The 19491-nt window shown below is 56.2% G+C and overlaps 1 long non-coding RNA gene across 1 annotated transcript; it reads left to right on the top strand.

Moving 5' to 3' along the window:
- The first annotated feature begins 18487 nt into the window (after positions 1-18487).
- On the top strand, positions 18488-19472 carry LOC124026382. The gene is made up of 2 exons (XR_006837281.1): positions 18488-18778; positions 18884-19472. It is a non-coding gene; the product is annotated as an uncharacterized LOC124026382 (long non-coding RNA).
- Positions 19473-19491: the final 19 nt, after the last annotated feature.

Here is a 19491-nt window from a genome sequence, read left to right as displayed (position 1 = left end):
CTTCTCCCTCCACCCCTCCCTCCTCTTCTCCCTCCACCCCTCCCTCCTCTTCTCCCTCCCTCCATCCCTCCCTCCTCTTCTCCATCCATCCATCCATCCATCCCTCCCTCCTCTTCTCCCTCCATCCATCCATCTCTCCCTCCATCCATCCATCCATCCCTCACTCTACTTCTCCCTCCATCCCTCCCTCCTCTTCTCCCTCCATCCATCCCTCCCTCCTCTTCTCCCTCCATCCATCCATCTCTCCCTCCATCCACCCCTCCCTCCTCTTCTCCCTCCACCCCTCCCTCCTCTTCTCCCTCCACCCCTCCCTCCTCTTCTCCCTCCATCCCTCCCTCCTCTTCTCCCTCCACCCCTCCCTCCTCTTCTCCCTCCACCCCTCTCTTCTCCATCCATCCATCCCTCACTCTACTTCTCCCTCCATCCCTCCCTCCATCCATCCATCTCTCCCTCCATCCATCCATCCATCCCTCACTCTACTTCTCCCTCCATCCCTCCCTCCTCTTCTCCCTCCATCCATCCCTCCCTCCTCTTCTCCCTCCATCCATCCATCTCTCCCTCCATCCATCCATCCCTCCATCCTCTTCTCCATCCATCCATCCATCCATCCATCCATCTCTCCCTCCCTCCATCCATCCATCCATCCCTCCCTCCTCTTCTCCCTCCATCCATCCATCCCTCCCTCCTCTTCTCCCTCCATCCATCCATCCCTCCCTCCTCTTCTCCCTCCATCCATCCCTCCCTCCTCTTCTCCCTCCATCCATCCATCCCTCCCTCCTCTTCTCCATCCATCCATCCATCCATCCCTCCCTCCTCTTCTCCCTCCATCCATCCATCCATCCCTCCCTCCACTTCTCCCTCCCTCCTCTTCTCCCTCCCTCCTCTTCTCCCTCCCTCCTCTTCTCCCTCCATCCATCCATCCATCCATCTCTCTCCCTCCCTCCCTCCATCCATCCATCCCTCCTCCTCTTCTCCCTCCATCCATCCCTCCCTCCTCTTCTCCCTCCATCCATCCATCCCTCCCTCCTCTTCTCCCTCCATCCATCCCTCCCTCCTCTTCTCCCTCCATCCATCCATCCCTCCCTCCTCTTCTCCATCCATCCATCCATCCCTCCCTCCTCTTCTCCCTCCATCCATCCATCCATCCCTCCCTCCTCTTCTCCCTCCATCCTCTTCTCCCTCCATCCATCCATCTCTCCCTCCTCTTCTCCCTCCACCCCTCCCTCCTCTTCTCCATCCATCCCTCCCTCCTCTTCTCCCTCTTCTCCCTCCCTCCTCTTCTCCCTCCATCCATCCATCCATCCATCTCTCCCTCCCTCCCTCCCTCCATCCATCCATCCATCCATCCATCCCTCCCTCCTCTTCTCCCTCCATCCATCCCTCCCTCCTCTTCTCCCTCCATCCATCCATCCCTCCCTCCTCTTCTCCCTCCATCCATCCCTCCCTCCTCTTCTCCCTCCATCCATCCATCCCTCCCTCCTCTTCTCCATCCATCCATCCATCCATCCCTCCCTCCTCTTCTCCCTCCATCCATCCATCCATCCCTCCCTCCTCTTCTCCCTCCATCCTCTTCTCCCTCCATCCATCCATTCTCCTCCTCTCTCCCTCCACCCCTCCCTCCTCTTCTCCCTCCACCCCTCCCTCCCTCTTCTCCCTCCACCCCTCCCTCCTCTTCTCCCTCCACCCCCTCCCTCCTCTTCTCCCTCCACCCCCTCCCTCCTCTTCTCCCTCCACCCCTCCCTCCTCTTCTCCCTCCACCCCTCCCTCCTCTTCTCCCTCCACCCCTCCCTCCTCTTCTCTCCCTCCACCCCTCCTCCTCTTCTCCCTCCACCCCTCCCTCCTCTTCTCCCTCCACCCCTCCCTCCTCTTCTCCCTCCATCTCTCCCTCCTCTTCCCTCCACCCCCCCTCCCTCCCTCCACCCCTCCCTCCCTTCTCCTCCACCCTCTCCCTCCTCTTCTCCCTCCACCCTCCCTCCTCTTCTCCCTCCACCCCTCCCTCCTCTTCTCCCTCCCCTCCCTCCTCTCTCCCTCCATCCCTCCCTCCTCTTCTCCCTCCATCCCTCCCTCCTCTTCTCCCTCCATCCCTCCCTCCTCTTCTCCATCCATCCCTCCTCCTCTTCTCCCTCCATCCTCCCTCCTCTTCTCCCCCTCCATCCCTCCCTCCTCTTCTCCCTCCACCCCTCCCTCCTCTTCTCCCTCCTCTTCTCCATCCATCCCTCCCTCCTCTTCTCCCTCCATCCCTCCCTCCTCTTCTCCCTCCATCCCTCCCTCCTCTTCTCCCTCCATCCCTCCCTCCTCTTCTCCCTCCATCCCTCCCTCCTCTTCTCCCTCCATCCCTCCCTCCTCTTCTCCTCCACCCCTCCCTCCTCTTCTCCCTCCATCTCTCCCTCCTCTTCTCCCTCCACCCCTCCTCCTCTTCTCCTCCCATCCTCCCTCTCTTCTCCCTCCATCCCTCCCTCCTCTTCTCCCTCCATCTCTCCCTCCTCTTCTCCCTCCACCCTCCCTCCTCTTCCCTCCCTCCCTCCTCCTCTTCTCCCTCCATCCCTCCCTCCTCTTCTCCCTCCATCTCTCCCTCCTCTTCTCCCTCCATCCATCCCTCCTCCTCTTCTCCCTCCATCCCTCCCTCCTCTCCATCCATCCCATCCCTCCCCTCCTCTTCTCCCTCCCCTCCCTCCTCTTCTCCCTCCATCTCTCCCTCCTCTTCTCCTCTCTCCATCCCTCCCTCCTCTTCTCCTCCATCCCTCCCTCCTCTTCTCCCTCCATCCCTCCTCCTCTTCTCCCTCCATCCCTCCCTCCTCTTCTCCCTCCATCCCTCCCTCCTCTTCTCCCTCCATCTCTCCCTCCTCTTCTCCTCCCTCCCTCCCTCTCTTCTCCCTCCATCTCCCCCTCCCTCCACCCTCCCTCCATCTCTCCCTCCTCTTCTCTCCCTCCATCCCTCCCTCCTCTTCTCCCTCCATCCCTCCCTCCTCTTCTCCCTCCATCTCCTCCTCTTCTCCATCCATCTTCCCTCTTCTCCCTCCATCTCTCCCCTCCTCTTCTCCCTCCATCTCTCCCTCCTCTTCTCCCTCCACCCTCCCTCTCTTCCCTCCATCTCTCCCTCTTCTCCTCCATCTCCCTCCATCCCTCCATCCCTCCCTCCTCTCCCTCCATCCCTCCCCTCTTCTCCCTCCATCCCCTCCCTCCACCTCCTCCCCCTCCATCTCTCCTTCTCTTCTCCTCCATCCCTCCCTCCTCTTCTCCTCCATCCCTCCTCTTCTCCTCCTCCATCTCTTCTCCTCCTCCCTCCACCCCCCCTCCATCTCTCCTCCTTCTCCATCCATCCTCCCTTCTCTCCTCCATCCCTCCTCTCCTCCATCCCTCCCTCCTCTTCTCCTCCCATCCCTCCCTCCTCTTCTCCCTCCATCCCTCCCTCCTCTTCTCCTCCATCCCTCCCTCCTCTTCTCCTCCTCTTCTCCCTCCCCTCTCTCCTCCATCCCTCCCTCCCTTCCTCCCTCCATCCTCCTCCTCTTCTCCCTCCTCTTCTCCCTCCATCCTCTCCTCCCTCCATCCATCCATCCATCCCTCCTCCTCTTCTCCTCCATCCATCCATCCCTCCTCCTCTTCTCCCTCCATCCATCCATCCTCCCTCCTCTTCTCCCTCCATCCATCCCCTCCTCCTCTTCTCCCTCCATCCATCCATCCCTCCCTCCTCTTCTCCATCCATCCATCCATCCATCCCTCCCTCCTCTTCTCCCTCATCCATCCATCCATCCCTCCCTCCACTTCTCCCTCCCTCCTCTTCTCCCTCCCTCCTCTTCTCCCTCCTCCTCTTCTCCCTCCATCCATCCATCATCCATCTCTCCCTCCCTCCCTCCCTCCATCCATCCATCCATCCATCCATCCCTCCTCCTCTTCTCCTCCATCCATCCCTCCCTCCTCTTCTCCCTCCATCCATCCATCCCTCCCTCCTCTTCTCCCTCCATCCATCCCTCCCTCCTCTTCTCCATCCATCCATCCCTCCCTCCTCTTCTCCATCCATCCATCCATCCTCCCTCCTCTTCTCCCTCCATCCATCCATCCATCCCTCCCTCCTCTTCTCCCTCCATCCTCTTCTCCCTCCATCCATCCATCTCTCCTCCTCTTCTCCCTCCACCCCTCCCTCCTCTCTCCATCCATCCCTCCCCTCCTCTTCTCCCTCTTCTCCCTCCCTCCTCTTCTCCCTCCATCCATCCATCCATCCATCTCTCCCTCCCTCCTCCTCCATCTCCATCCATCCATCCATCCTCCCTCCCTCCTTTCTTCTCCATCCTCCATCCCTCCCTCCTCTTCTCCCTCCATCCCATCCCTCCTCTTCTCCCTCCATCCATCCATCCCTCCCTCCTCTTCTCCATCCTCCATCCATCCCTCCCTCCTCTCTCCTCCATCCATCCATCCATCCCTCCCTCCTCTTCTCCCTCCATCCTCTCTCCCTCCTCCATCCTCTCTCTCCTCCCTCCCTCTTCTCCCTCCTCCCCCTCCCTCTTCCTCCCACCTCTTCTCCCTCCCCTCTCCTCTCTCCCTCCACCCCTCCCTCCTCTTCTCCTCCACCCCTCCCTCCTCTTCTCCCTCCACCTCCCTCCTCTTCTCCCTCCACCCCTCCCTCCTCTCTCTCCCTCCACCCCTCCCTCCTCTTCTCCCTCCACCCCTCCCTCCTCTTCTCCCTCCACCCCTCCCTCCTCTTCTCCCTCCATCTCTCCCTCCTCTTCTCTCCTCTTCCCTCTTTCTCCCTCCATCCCTCCCTCCTCTTCTCCTCCACCCCTCCCTCCTCTTCTCCCTCCATCTCTCCCTCCTCTTCTCCCTCCACCCCTCCCTCCTCCCCTTCTCCCTCCATCTCTCCCTCCCTCCTCTTCTCCCTCCATCCCTCCCTCCTCTTCTCCCTCCATCCCTCCCTCCTCTTCTCCCTCCATCCCTCCCTTCCCATTCTCCATCCATCTCCCCCATCCTCCTCTTCTCCCTCCATCCCTCCCTCCTCTCCCTCCCTCCTCTTCTCCCTCCATCCCTCCCTCCTCTTCTCCCTCCATCCCTCCCTCCTCTTCTCCCTCCATCCCTCCCTCCTCTTCTCCTCCATCCCTCCCTCCTCTTCTCCCTCCATCCCTCCTCCTCTTCTCCCTCCATCCCTCCTCTTCCCTCCATCCCTCCCTCCTCTTCTCCTCCATCCCTCCCTCCTCTTCTCCCTCCATCCCTCCCTCCTCTTCTCCTCCATCCCTCCCTCCTCTTCTCCCTCCATCCCTCCCTCCCTCTTCTCCCTCCATCCTCCCTCCTCTTCTCCCTCCATCCCTCCCTCCTCTTCTCCCTCCATCCCTCCCTCCTCTCCTCCATCCTCCCTCCTCTTCTCCCCCTCCCTCCTCTTCTCCCTCCATCCCTCCCTCCTCTTCTCCCCTCCATCCCTCCCTCCTCTTCTCCCTCCATCCTCCCTCCTCTTCTCCCTCCATCCCTCCCTCCTCTTCTCCCTCCATCCCTCCCTCTCTTTCTCCCTCCATCCCTCCCTCCTCTTCTCCCTCCATCCCTCTCCTCCCTCCTTCTCCCTCCATCATCCATCCCTCCTCTTCTCCCTCCATCCCTCCCTCCTCTTCTCCCTCCATCTCTCCCTCCTCTTCTCCCTCCACCCCTCCCTCCTCCTCCCTCCATCCCTCCCTCCCTTCTCCCTCCATCCCTCCCTCCTCTTCTCCCTCCATCCCTCCCTCCTCTTCTCCTCCATCCCTCCCTCCTCTTCTCCCTCCACCCTCCCTCCCCCTCCCTCCATCTCTCCCTCCTCTTCTCCCTCCATCCCTCCCTCCTCTTCTCCTCCATCCCTCCTCCACCTTCTCCCTCCATCCCTCCCTCCTCTTCTCCCTCCATCCCTCCCCTCTCCCTCCTCCATCCCTCCCTCTTCTCCCTCCATCCCTCCCTCCTCTTCTCCCTCCATCCCTCCCTCCTCTTCTCCCTCCATCCCTCCCTCCTCTTCTCCCTCCATCCCTCCCCTCCTCCATCCCTCCCTCCTCTCTCCCTCCATCCCTCCCTCCTTCTCCTCATCCCTCCTCCTCCTTCTCCCTCCATCCTCTCCCTCCATCTCCCTCCTCTTCTCCCTCCATCCCTCCCTCCTCTTCTCCCTCCATCCATCCCTCCTCTTCTCCCTCCATCCCCTCCTCTTCTCCCTCCATCCTCTTCTCCCTCCTCTTCTCCCTCTTCTCCCTCCATCCCCTCTTCTCCCTCCTCTTCTCCCTCCTCCATCCCTCCCTCCTCTTCTCCCTCCTCTTCTCCTCCATCCTCTCCTCCCTCCATCCATCCATCCATCCCTCCCTCCTCTTCTCCCTCCATCCATCCATCCCTCCTCCTCTTCTCCCTCCATCCATCCATCCCTCCTCCTTCTCCCTCCATCCATCCCTCCCTCCTCTTCTCCCTCCATCCATCCATCCCTCCCTCTCTTCTCCATCCATCCATCCATCCATCCCTCCCTCCTTCTCTCCATCCATCCATCCATCCCTCCCTCCATCCCCCCTCCTCTTCTCCCTCCATCCATCCATCCATCCTCCCTCCCTCCCTCCTCCATCCATCCATCCATCCATCCATCCATCCCTCCCTCCTCTTCTCCCTCCATCCATCCCTCCCTCCTCTTCTCCCTCCATCCATCCATCCCTCTCGTCGTCCCTCCTCTCCCTCCATCCATCCCTCCCTCCTCTTCTCCCTCCATCCATCCTCCTCCCTCCTCTTCTCCATCCATCCATCCTCCCTCCCTCCTTCTCCCTCCATCCATCCATCCATCCCTCCCTCCTCTTCTCCCTCCATCCTCTTCTCCCTCCATCCATCCATCTCTCCCTCCTCTTCTCCCTCCACCCCTCCCTCCTCTTCTCCATCCATCCCTCCCTCCCTTCTCCCTCTTCTCCTCCCTCCTCTTCTCCCTCCATCCATCCATCCATCTCTCCCTCCCTCCCTCCCTCCATCCATCCATCCATCCATCCCTCCCCCTCCTCTTCTCCCTCCATCCATCCCTCCCTCCTCTTCTCCCTCCATCCATCCATCCCTCCCTCCTCTCCCTCCATCCATCCCTCCCTCCCTTCTCTCCATCCATCCATCCCTCCCTCCTCTTCTCCCATCCATCCATCCATCCCCCTCCTTCTCCCTCCATCCATCCATCCATCCTCCCTCCTCTTCTCCCTCCATCCTCTTCTCCCTCCATCCATCCATCTCTCCCTCCTCTTCTCCCTCCACCCCTCCCTCCTCTTCTCCCTCCACCCCTCCCTCCTCTTCTCCCTCCATCCCTCCCTCCTCTTCTCCCTCCATCCCTCCCTCCTCTTCTCCCTCCACCCCTCCCTCCTCTTCTCCCTCCACCCCTCCCTCCTCTTTCCCTCCACCCCCTCCCTCCTCTTCTCCCTCCACCCTCCCTCCCTCTTCTCCCTCCCTCCCTCCTCTTCTCCCTCCACCCCCTCCTCCTCTTCTCCCTCCCCTCCCTCCTCTTCTCCCTCCATCTCTCCCTCCTCTTCTCCCTCCACCCCTCCCTCCTCTTCTCCCTCCACCCCTCCCTCCTCTTCTCCCTCCACCCCCTCCCTCTCTTCTCCTCCATCTCTCCCTCCTCTTCTCCCTCCACCCCTCCCTCCCCTCCCCCATCTCTCCCTCCTCTCCCTCCATCCCTCCCTCCTCTTCTCCCTCCATCCCTCCCTCCTCTTCTCCCTCCATCCCTCCCTCCTCTTCTCCATCCATCCCTCCCTCCTCTTCTCCCTCCATCTCCCTCCTCTTCTCCCTCCATTCCTCCTCCTCCCTCCACCCCTCCCTCCTCTTCTCCCTCCATCTCTCCCTCTTCTCCCTCCATCCCTCCCTCCTCTTCCCTCCATCCCTCCCTCCTTCTCCCTCCATCCCTCCTTCTCCATCCATCCTCCCTCCTCTTCTCCCTCCATCTCTCCCTCCTCTTCTCCCTCCACCCCTCTCTCTTCTCCCTCCATCTCATCCCTCCTCTTCTCCCTCCACCCCTCCCTCCTCTTCTCCCTCCATCTCTCCCTCCTCTTCTCCTCCATCCCTCCCTCCTTCTCCCTCCCTCCTCCTCTTCTCCCTCCATCCCCTCCTCTCCCTCTTCTCCCTCCTCCCTCCCCTCCCTCCTCTTCTCCCTCCATCTCCCTCCATCTCCATCCCTCCCTCCTCTTCTCCCTCCATCCCTCCCTCCTCTTCTCCCTCCATCCCTCCCTCCTCTTCTCCATCCATCCCTCTCCTCTTCTCCTCCATCTCTCCCTCCTCTTCTCCCTCCATCCCTCCCTCCTCTTCCCTCCCTCCATCCCTCCCTCCATCTCTCCCTCTTCTCCCTCCATCCCTCCCTCCTCTTCTCCCTCCATCCCTCCCTCTCCCTCCATCCCTCCCTCCTCTTCTCCTCCATTCCCTCCCTTCTCCTCCATCTCTCCCTCCTCTTCTCCCTCCACCCCTCCCTCCTCTCCCTCCATCCCTCCTCTTCTCCCCTCCACCCCTCCTCCTCTTCTCCCTCCATCTCTCCCTCCTCTTCTCCCTCCATCCCTCCCTCCCTCTTCTCCCTCCATCCCTCCCTCCTCTTCTCCCTCCATCCCTCCCTCCTCTTCTCCATCCATCCCTCCCTCCTCTTCTCCCTCCATCCCTCCCTCCTCTTCTCCCTCCATCCCTCCCTCCTCCATCCCTCCCTCCTCTTCTCCCTCCTCTTCTCCCTCCCTCCTCCCTCCCATCCCCCTCTTCTCCCTCCATCCTCCCCCTCCTCTTCTCCCTCCATCTCTCCCTCCTCTTCTCCCTCCACCCCTCCCTCCTCTCCCTCCTCCTCCATCCTCTCTCCCTCCTCTTCTCCCTCCTCTTCTCCCTCCTCTTCTCCCTCCACCCCTCCCTCCTCTTCTCCCTCCATCTCTCCCTCCTCTTCTCCCTCCATCCCTCCCTCCTCTTCTCCCTCCACCCCTCCCTCCTCTCTCCCTCCACCCCTCCCTCCTCTTCTCCCTCCATCTCTCCCTCCTCTTCTCCCTCCATCCCTCCCTCCTCTTCTCCCTCCATCTCTCCTCCTCTTCTCCCTCCATCTCTCCCTCCTCTTCTCCCTCCATCCCTCCCTCCTCTTCTCCCTCCATCCCTCCCTCCTCTTCTCCCTCCATCCCTCCCTCCTCTTCTCCATCCATCCCTCCCTCCATCTCTCCCTCCTCTTCTCCCTCCATCCCTCCCTCTCTTCTCCCTCCCCTCCCTCCTCTTCTCCCTCCATCTCTCCCTCCTCTTCTCCTCCATCCCTCCCTCCTCTTCTCCCTCCATCCTCCCTCTTCTCCCCTCCATCCCTCCCTCCTCTTCTCCATCCATCCCTCCCTCCTCTCTCCCTCCATCTCTCCCTCCTCTTCTCCCTCCATCCCTCCATCTCTCCCTCCTCTTCTCCCTCCCTCCCTCCCTCTTCTCCCTCCATCTCCCTCCTCTTCTCCCTCCATCCCTCCCTCCTCTTCTCCCTCCATCCCTCCCTCCTCTTCTCCCTCCATCCCTCCCTCCTCTTCTCCATCCATCCCTCCCTCCTCTTCTCCCTCCATCTCTCCCTCCTCTTCTCCCTCCATCCCTCCCTCCTCTTCTCCCTCCACCCTCCCTCCTCTTCTCCCTCCATCTCTCCTCCTCTTCTCCCTCCATCCCTCCCTCCTCTTCTCCCTCCATCCCTCCCTCCTCTTCTCCCTCCATCCCTCCCTCCTCTTCTCCCTCCACCCTCCCTCCCTCCCTCCATCTCTCCCTCCTCTTCTCCTCTCCATCCCTCCCTCCTCTTCTCCCTCCATCCTCCCTCCTCTTCTCCCTCCATCCCTCCTCCTCTTCTCCCTCCACCCCTCCCTCCACCCCTCCCTCCATCTCCCTCCTCTTCTCCCTCCATCCCTCCCTCCTCTTCTCCATCCATCCCTCCCTCCTCTTCTCCCTCCATCCCTCCCTCCTCTTCTCCCTCCATCCCTCCCTCCTCTTCTCCCTCCATCCCTCCCTCCTCTTCTCCCTCCATCCCTCCCTCCTCTTCTCCCTCTTCTCTCCCTCCTCTTCTCCCTCCATCCCTCCCTCCCTCTTCCCTCCATCCCTCCCCTCCTCTTCTCCCTCCTCTTCTCCATCCATCCCTCCTCTTCTTCTCCCTCCATCCTCCCTCCTCTTCTCCCTCCATCCCTCCCTCCTCTTCCTCCATCCCTCCCTCCTCTTCTCCCTCCATCCCTCCCTCCTCTTCTCCCTCCTCCCTCCTCTTCTCCCTCCATCCCTCCCTCCTCTTCTCCTCCTCTTCTCCCTCCATCTCTCCTCCCTCCATCCATCCATCCATCCCTCCCTCCTCTTCTCCCTCCATCCATCCATCCCTCCTCCTCTTCTCCCTCCATCCATCCATCCCTCCTCCTCTTTCCCTCCATCCATCCCTCCCCTCCTCTTCTCCCTCCATCCATCCATCCCTCCCTCCTCTTCTCCATCCATCCATCCATCCATCCTCCCTCCTCTTCTCCTCCATCCATCCATCCATCCCTCCCTCCACTTCTCCCTCCCTCCTCTTCTCCCTCCCTCCTCTTCTCCCTCCCTCCTCTTCTCCCTCCATCCATCCATCCATCCATCTCTCCCTCCCTCCCTCCCTCCATCCATCCATCCATCCATCCATCCATCCATCCTCCCTCCTCTTCTCCTCCATCCATCCCTCCCTCCTCTTCTCTCCCTCCATCCATCCATCCTCCCTCCTCTTCTCCTCCATCCATCCCTCCCTCCTCTTCTCCCTCCATCCATCCATCCCTCCCTCCTCTTCTCCATCCATCCATCCATCCATCCCTCCCCCTCCTCTTCTCCCTCCATCCATCCATCCATCCCTCCCTCCTCTTCTCCCTCCATCCTCTTCTCCCTCCATCCATCCATCTCTCCTCCTCTTCTCCCTCCACCCCTCCCTCCTCTTCTCCATCCATCCCTCCCTCCTCTTCTCCCTCTTCTCCTCCCTCCTCTTCTCCCTCCATCCATCCATCCATCCATCTCTCCCTCCCTCCCTCCCTCCATCCATCCATCCATCCATCCCTCCCTCCCTCCTCTTCTCCCTCCATCCATCCCTCCCTCCTCTTCTCCCTCCATCCATCCATCCCTCCCTCCTCTTCTCCCTCCATCCATCCCTCCCTCCTCTTCTCCCTCCATCCATCCATCCCTCCCTCCTCTTCTCCATCCATCCATCCATCCATCCCTCCCTCCTCTTCTCCCTCCATCCATCCATCCATCCCTCCCTCCTCTTCTCCCTCCATCCTCTTCTCCCTCCATCCATCCATCTCTCCCTCCTCTTCTCCCTCCACCCCTCCCTCCTCTTCTCCCTCCACCCCTCCCTCCCTCTTCTCCCCTCCACCCCTCCCTCCTCTTCTCCCTCCACCCCTCCTCCTCTTCTCCCTCCACCCCTCCTCCTCTTCTCCCTCCACCCCCTCCCTCCTCTTCTCCCTCCACCCTCCCTCCTCTTCTCCCTCCACCCTCCTCCTCTTCTCCCTCCACCCCTCCCTCCTCTTCTCCCTCCACCCTCCCTCCTCTTCTCCCTCCACCCCTCCCTCCTCTTCTCCCTCCATCTCTCCTCACTCTCTCCCTCCACCCCTCCTCCTCTTCTCCCTCCACCCTCCCTCCTCTTCTCCTCCACCCCTCCCTCCTCTTCTCCCTCCATCTCTCCCTCCTCTTCTCCCTCCACCCCTCCCTCCTCTTCTCCCTCCATCTCTCCCTCCTCTTCTCCTCCATCCCTCCCTCCTCTTCTCCCTCCATCCCTCCCTCCTCTTCTCCCTCCATCCCTCCCTCCTCTTCTCCATCCATCCCTCCCTCCTCTTCTCCCCTCCATCTCTCCCTCCTCTTCTCCCTCCATCCCTCCCTCCTCTTCTCCCTCCACCCCTCCCTCCCTCTTCTCCTCCATCTCTCCTCCTCTTCTCCCTCCATCCCTCCCTCCTCTTCTCCCTCCCATCCCTCCCTCCTCTTCTCCCTCCATCCCTCCCTCTCTTCTCCATCCATCCCTCCCTCCTCTTCTCCCTCCATCTCTCCCTCCTCTTCTCCCTCCACCCCTCCCTCCTCTTCTCCCTCCATCTCTCCCTCCTCTTCTCCCTCCACCCCTCCCTCCTCTTCTCCCTCCATCTCTCCCTCCTCTTCTCCCTCCATCCCTCCCTCCTCTTCTCCCTCCACCCCTCCCTCCTCTTCTCCCTCCACCCCTCCCTCCTCTTCTCCCTCCATCTCTCCCTCCTCTTTCTCCCTCCACCCCTCCCTCCTCTTCTCCCTCCATCTCTCCCTCCTCTTCTCCCTCCATCCCTCCCCCTCCTCTTCTCCCCTCCATCCCTCCTCCCTTCTCCCTCCATCCCTCCCTCCTCTTCTCCATCCATCCTCCCTCCTCTTCTCCCTCCCATCTCTCCCTCCTCTTTCCCTCCATCCCTCCCTCCTCTTCTCCCTCCACCCCTCCCTCCTCTTCTCCCTCCATCTCTCCCTCCTCTTCTCCCTCCATCCCTCCCTCTCTCTTCTCCCTCCATCCCTCCCTCCTCTTCTCCCTCCATCCCTCCCTCCTCTTCTCCATCCATCCCTCCTCCTCTTCTCCTCCATCTCTCCCTCCTCTTCTCCCTCCCCCTCCCTCCTCTTCTCCTCCATCTCTCCCTCCTCTTCTCCCTCCACCCCTCCCTCCTCTTCTCCCTCCATCTCTCCCTCCTCTTCTCCCTCCATCCTCCCTCCTCTTCTCCCTCCATCCCTCCCTCCTCTTCTCCCTCCATCCTCCCTCCTCTTCTCCATCCATCCCTCCCTCCTCTTCTCCCTCCATCCCTCCTCCTCTTCTCCCTCCATCCCTCCCTCCTCTTCTCCTCCTCTTCTCCCTCCTCTTCTCCTCCCATCCATCCCTCCCTCCTCTTCTCCCTCCATCCCTCCTCCTCTTCTCCCTCCACCCCTCCCTCCTCTTCTCCCTCCTCTTCTCCCTCCTCTTCTCCCTCCTCTTCTCCCTCCTCTTCTCCCTCCTCTTCTCCCTCCTCTTCTCCCTCCTCTTCTCCCTCCTCTTCTCCCTCCACCCCTCCCTCCTCTTCTCCCCTCCTCTTCTCCTCTCCTCTTCTCCCTCCTCTTCTCCCCTCCTCTTCTCCCTCCTCTTCTCCCTCCTCTTCTCCCTCCACCCCTCCCTCCTCTTCTCCCTCCTCTTCTCCCTCCTCTTCTCCCTCCTCTTCTCCCTCCTCTTCTCCCTCCTCTTCTCCCTCCTCTTCTCCCTCCTCTTCTCCCTCCTCTTCTCCCTCCTCTTCTCCCTCCTTAACTAAAGACTTCTCCAGGACAAATCCCTCCTGTTTACTCCTCCCTCTCTCCCTTAACTAAAGACTTCTCCAGGACAAATCCCTCCTGTTACTCCTCCCTCCATCACTCCCTTAACTAAAGACTTCTCCAGGACAAATCCCTCCTGTTACTCCTCCCTCCATCACTCCCTTAACTAAAGACTTCTCCAGGACAAATCCCTCCTGTTACTCCTCCCTCTCTCCCTTAACTAAAGACTTCTCCAGTACAAATCCCTCCTGTTACTCCTCCCTCCCTCCCTTAACTAAAGACTTCTCCAGAACAAATCCCTCCTGTTACTCCTCCCTCCCTTAACTAAAGACTTCTCCAGAACAAATCCCTCCTGTTACTCCTCCATCACTTAACTAAAGACTTCTCCAGAACAAATCCCTCCTGTTACTCCTCCCTCCCTCACTTAACTAAAGACTTCTCCAGGACAAATCCCTCCTGTTACTCCTCCCTCCCTTAACTAAAGACTTCTCCAGGACAAATCCCTCCTGTTACTCCTCCCTCCATCACTCCTTTAACTAAAGACTTCTCCAGGACAAATCCCTCCTGTTACTCCTCCCTCCCTTAACTAAAGACTTCTCCAGAACAAATCCCTCCTGTTACTCCTCCCTCCCTTAACTAAAGACTTCTCCAGGACAAATCCCTCCTGTTACTCCTCCCTCCCTTAACTAAAGACTTCTCCAGAACAAATCCCTCCTGTTACTCCTCCCTCCCTCCCTTAACTAAAGACTTCTCCAGAACAAATCCCTCCTGTTACTCCTCCCTCCCTCACTTAACTAAAGACTTCTCCAGGACAAATCCCTCCTGTTACTCCTCCCTCCCTCCCTTAACTAAAGACTTCTCCAGGACAAATCCCTCCTGTTACTCCTCCCTCCTGTTTACTCCTCCCTCTCTCCCTTAACTAAAGACTTCTCCAGAACAAATCCCTCCTGTTACTCCTCCCTCCTGTTTACTCCCTCCCTCTCTCCCTTAACTAAAGACTTCTCCAGAACAAATCCCTCCTGTTACTCCTCCCTCCTGTTTACTCCTCCCTCTCTCCCTTAACTAAAGACTTCTCCAGAACAAATCCCTCCTGTTACTCCTCCCTCCTGTTTACTCCTCCCTCTCTCCCTTAACTAAAGACTTCTCCAGAACAAATCCCTCCTGTTACTCCTCCCTCCCTCCCTTAACTAAAGACTTCTCCAGAACAAATCCCTCCTGTTACTCCTCCCTCCCTTAACTAAAGACTTCTCCAGAACAAATCCCTCCTGTTACTCCTCCCTCCCTCCCTTAACTAAAGACTTCTCCAGGACAAATCCCTCCTGTTACTCCTCCCTCCCTTAACTAAAGACTTCTCCAGGACAAATCCCTCCTGTTACTCCTCCCTCCCTTAACTAAAGACTTCTCCAGAACAAATCCCTCCTGTTACTCCTCCCTCCCTTAACTAAAGACTTCTCCAGAACAAATCCCTCCTGTTACTCCCTCCCTCCCTTAACTAAAGACTTCTCCAGGACAAATCCCTCCTGTTACTCCTCCCTCCCTTAACTAAAGACTTCTCCAGAACAAATCCCTCCTGTTACTCCTCCCTCCCTTAACTAAAGACTTCTCCAGAACAAATCCCTCCTGTTACTCCTCCCTCCCTTAACTAAAGACTTCTCCAGGACAAATCCCTCCTGTTACTCCTCCCTCCCTTAACTTCTCAGGACAAAAGACTTCTCCAGAACAAATCCCTCCTGTTACTCCTCCCTCCCTCCCTTAACTAAAGACTTCTCCAGGACAAATCCCTCCTGTTACTCCTCCCTCCCTCCCTTAACTAAAGACTTCTCCAGGACAAATCCCTCCTGTTACTCCTCCCTCCTGTTTACTCCTCCCTCTCTCCCTTAACTAAAGACTTCTCCAGTACAAATCCCTCCTGTTACTCCTCCCTCCCTCCCTTAACTAAAGACTTCTCCAGAACAAATCCCTCCTGTTACTCCTCCCTCCCTTAACTAAAGACTTCTCCAGAACAAATCCCTCCTGTTACTCCTCCATCACTTAACTAAAGACTTCTCCAGAACAAATCCCTCCTGTTACTCCTCCCTCCCTCACTTAACTAAAGACTTCTCCAGGACAAATCCCCTCCTGTTACTCCTCCCTCCCTTAACTAAAGACTTCTCCAGGACAAATCCCTCCTGTTACTCCTCCCTCCATCACTCCTTTAACTAAAGACTTCTCCAGGACAAATCCCTCCTGTTACTCCTCCCTCCCTTAACTAAAGACTTCTCCAGAACAAATCCCTCCTGTTACTCCTCCCTCCCTCCCTTAACTAAAGACTTCTCCAGGACAAATCCCTCCTGTTACTCCTCCCTCCCTTAACTAAAGACTTCTCCAGAACAAATCCCTCCTGTTACTCCTCCCTCCCTCCCTTAACTAAAGACTTCTCCAGAACAAATCCCTCCTGTTACTCCTCCCTCCCTTAACTAAAGACTTCTCCAGGACAAATCCCTCCTGTTACTCCTCCCTCCCTTAACTAAAGACTTCTCCAGAACAAATCCCTCCTGTTACTCCTCCCTCCCTCCCTTAACTAAAGACTTCTCCAGGACAAATCCCTCCTGTTACTCCTCCCTCCCTCCCTTAACTAAAGACTTCTCCAGGACAAATCCCTCCTGTTACTCCTCCCTCCTTAACTAAAGACTTCTCCAGGACAAATCCCTCCTGTTACTCCTCCCTCCCTCCCTTAACTAAAGACTTCTCCAGGACAAATCCCTCCTGTTACTCCTCCCTCCCTCCCTTAACTAAAGACTTCTCCAGGACAAATCCCTCCTGTTACTCCTCCTCCCTCCCTTAACTAAAGACTTCTCCAGGACAAATCCCTCCTGTTACTCCTCCCTCCCTTAACTAAAGACTTCTCCAGGACAAATCCCTCCTGTTACTCCTCCCTCCCTCCCTTAACTAAAGACTTCTCCAGGACAAATCCCTCCTGTTACTCCTCCCTCCCTTAACTAAAGACTTCTCCAGGACAAATCCCTCCTGTTACTCCTCCCTCCCTCCCTTAACTAAAGACTTCTCCAGGACAAATCCCTCCTGTTACTCCTCCCTCCATCACTCCCTTAACTAAAGACTTCTCCAGGACAAATCCCTCCTGTTACTCCTCCCTCCATCACTCCCTTAACTAAAGACTTCTCCAGGACAAATCCCTCCTGTTACTCCTCCCTCCATCACTCCCTTAACTAAAGACTTCTCCAGGACAAATCCCTCCTGTTACTCCTCCCTCCCTCCCTTAACTAAAGACTTCTCCAGGACAAATCCCTCCTGTTACTCCTCCCTCCCTCCCTTAACTAAAGACTTCTCCAGGACAAATCCCTCCTGTTACTCCTCCCTCCCTCCCTTAACTAAAGACTTTCCAGGACAAATCCCTCCTGTTACTCCTCCCTCCATCACTCCCTTAACTAAAGACTTCTCCAGGACAAATCCCTCCTGTTACTCCTCCCTCCCTCCCTTAACTAAAGACTTCTCCAGGACAAATCCCTCCTGTTACTCCTCCCTCCCTTAACTAAAGACTTCTCCAGGACAAATCCCTCCTGTTACTCCTCCCTTAACTAAAGACTTCTCCAGGACAAATCCCTCCCTTAACTAAAGACTTCTCCAGGACAAATCCCTCCTGTTACTCCTCCCTCCCTTAACTAAAGACTTCTCCAGGACAAATCCCTCCTGTTACTCCTCCCTCCCTCCCTTAACTAAAGACTTCTCCAGGACAAATCCCTCCTGTTACTCCTCCCTCCATCACTCCTGTTACTCCTCCCTCCCTCCCTTAACTAAAAACTTCTCCAGGACAAATCCCTTCCAACAACTCTTACTGTTTCTCCCAAACTCTGTTTGTTCAACTCTCCTTTGAACGGTTGTCTGGATGTTTTCAAGATTCCCTTCATCGTGCAGAATTTGTCCGCTCCGGCTTGCCGTTGTGGGAAGTCAGAAGGCCATCAGATCTGCTCTCCTCCGTCAATCAGACTCAGAATAGCAGCTAGGTTTATTTTATTTTTAAATGGGCATTGTGTGCTTTTGAAGATGTACTCTGTTAAGAGACTATAAAAGAGTCCTTTTTGTTTTCGTCTCTGCCCCAGTTTGCCTTTATTTCCATCAGAGGAAAGAATCAGAATATTCTGATTTGTTCTCCCCAACGGAACCAGAATGTTCTGGTGTGTTCCTTCCAACAGAACTGGAATGTTTTCATCTGTTCTTTCCAAGGGAACCAGAATGTTCTGATTTGTTCTCTCCAACGGAACCGGAATGTTCTGATCTGTTCTCTCCAACGGAACCGGAATGTTCTGATCTGTTCTCTCCAATAGAACCGGGTGGACTAGGTTGAATATTTATTTGACAGACAGTGCAATGTTATTCCCTACAGGGAGTGAGTGAATGGATATCTGTCCAATCACAGACGACGCCAATCACAGACGTTGAAACCTGTCCCATCAGTCAGATCCCGCCCCCCTCTATGTTGAGTACTGTTAAAGAGAGTGAGGTCACCCACCCTTGACCTCTGCCTGGATGGCCTTTAACCCTTGACCTCCCAGCTTTCCATAGTGCTGCTCTTCCATAGTGCCACACCTCAAACGGCATCCTACACCACACTTCTCTTGTAACCCTAGTCTGCGTTAACCAGCAGTCTGTTGTCTGTAACCTAGTAACTAGTCTAGGGAGAGACCTGTTGTCTGTAACCAGTAACTAGTCTAGGGAGAGACCTGTTGTCTGTAACCAGTAACTAGTCTAGGGAGAGACCTGTTGTCTGTAACCAGTAACTAGTCTAGGGAGAGACCTGTTGTCTGTAACCAGTAACTAGTCTAAACCTGCTAGTTATTTAAATGAATGTAACTACTAGGGAGAGACCTGGCACTTTAAACCTGCTTTATTTAAATATGTCACATTATTATATCCTTCTGGCTAAATCCCAAATGGCACCCTAAATGACCAGTTCAAAAGTAGCGCACTTTATAGGGAACAGGGTGTCATTTGGGCCAAATATAGGATCATATGACTGTAGCCTTCTGCGTTCAGCAGAGACCACTTTTTCCTTGTTGGCACTTTATCTGTTGGTTAGTAGGTGCTATTGAACCTTTTGAGCCATACGCTATTGGGTTAGTCAGGCTGATCAACAAGTGTCAATGAGGTGTTGGGTTAGTCAGGCTGATCAACAAGTGTCAATAAGGTGTTGGGATCAACAAGTCTCAATAAGATGTTGGGTTAGTCAGGCTGATCAACAAGTCTCAATAAGGTGTTGGGATCAACAAGTCTCAATAAGGTGTTGGGTTAGGCAGGCTGATCAACAAGTCTCAATAAGATGTTGGGTTAGGCAGGCTGATCAACAAGTCTCAATAAGATGTTTGGTTAGGCAGGCTGATCAACAAGTCTCAATAAGGTGATGGGTTAGGCAGGCTGATCAACAAGTCTCAATAAGATGTTGGGTTAGTCAGGCTGATCAACAAGTCTCAATAAGGTGTTGGGTTAGTCAGGCTGATCAACAAGTCTCAATAAGATGTTGGGTTAGTCAGGCTGATCAACAAGTCTCAATAAGGTGTTGGGTTAGTCAGGCTGATCAACAAGTCTCAATAAGGTGTTGGGATCAACAAGTCTCAATAAGATGTTGGGTTAGTCAGGCTGATCAACAAGTCTCAATAAGATGTTGGGTTAGGCAGGCTGATCAGCAAGTCTCAATAAGGTGTTGGGTTAGTCAGGCTGATCAACAAGTCTCAATAAGGTGTTGGGTTAGTCAGGCTGATCAACAAGTCTCAATAAGATGTTGGGTTAGTCAGGCTGATCAGCAAGTCTCAATAAGATGTTGGGTTAGTCAGGCTGATCAGCAAGTCTCAATAAGATGTTGGGTTAGTCAGGCTGATCAGCAAGTCTCAATAAGATGTTGGGTTAGTCAGGCTGATCAACAAGTGTCAATAAGGTGTTGGGTTAGTCAGGCTGATCAACAAGTCTCAAGCCTCAAATACCTTAGTAATATATTCTGTCTATGGACTCATGCTACTCATTTTCACTGGGGGTTGTGTCCCAAATGGCAACTCATTCTGCTATTCTATAAGTGGAATAAGGTGCCGTTAGGGAGACAAGCCGTCTCAGAACATACGCTGTTAAACCATTGAGTACATTACTGTGCTGTTACATATTTATATCATTTGTAAGTATGCATTATTATCATTATTTTATATTTGTATACATGCACTAGTTTTTAAGTGTGCATTATTTTTCGGGACATGAATCAAACTGACGTGTAAAAAAAAAATAAAGTACTTTTTTGTTAACCTCTGTCTGGTCTGTTGT

The sequence above is a fragment of the Oncorhynchus gorbuscha genome, unplaced genomic scaffold (genome assembly GCF_021184085.1).
Source record: "Oncorhynchus gorbuscha isolate QuinsamMale2020 ecotype Even-year unplaced genomic scaffold, OgorEven_v1.0 Un_scaffold_2712, whole genome shotgun sequence".
Classification (NCBI taxonomy): Eukaryota; Metazoa; Chordata; class Actinopteri; order Salmoniformes; family Salmonidae; genus Oncorhynchus; species Oncorhynchus gorbuscha.
The sequence above is the reverse complement of the archived record's forward strand: the minus strand, read 5'-3'. Positions and strand labels throughout refer to the sequence as shown.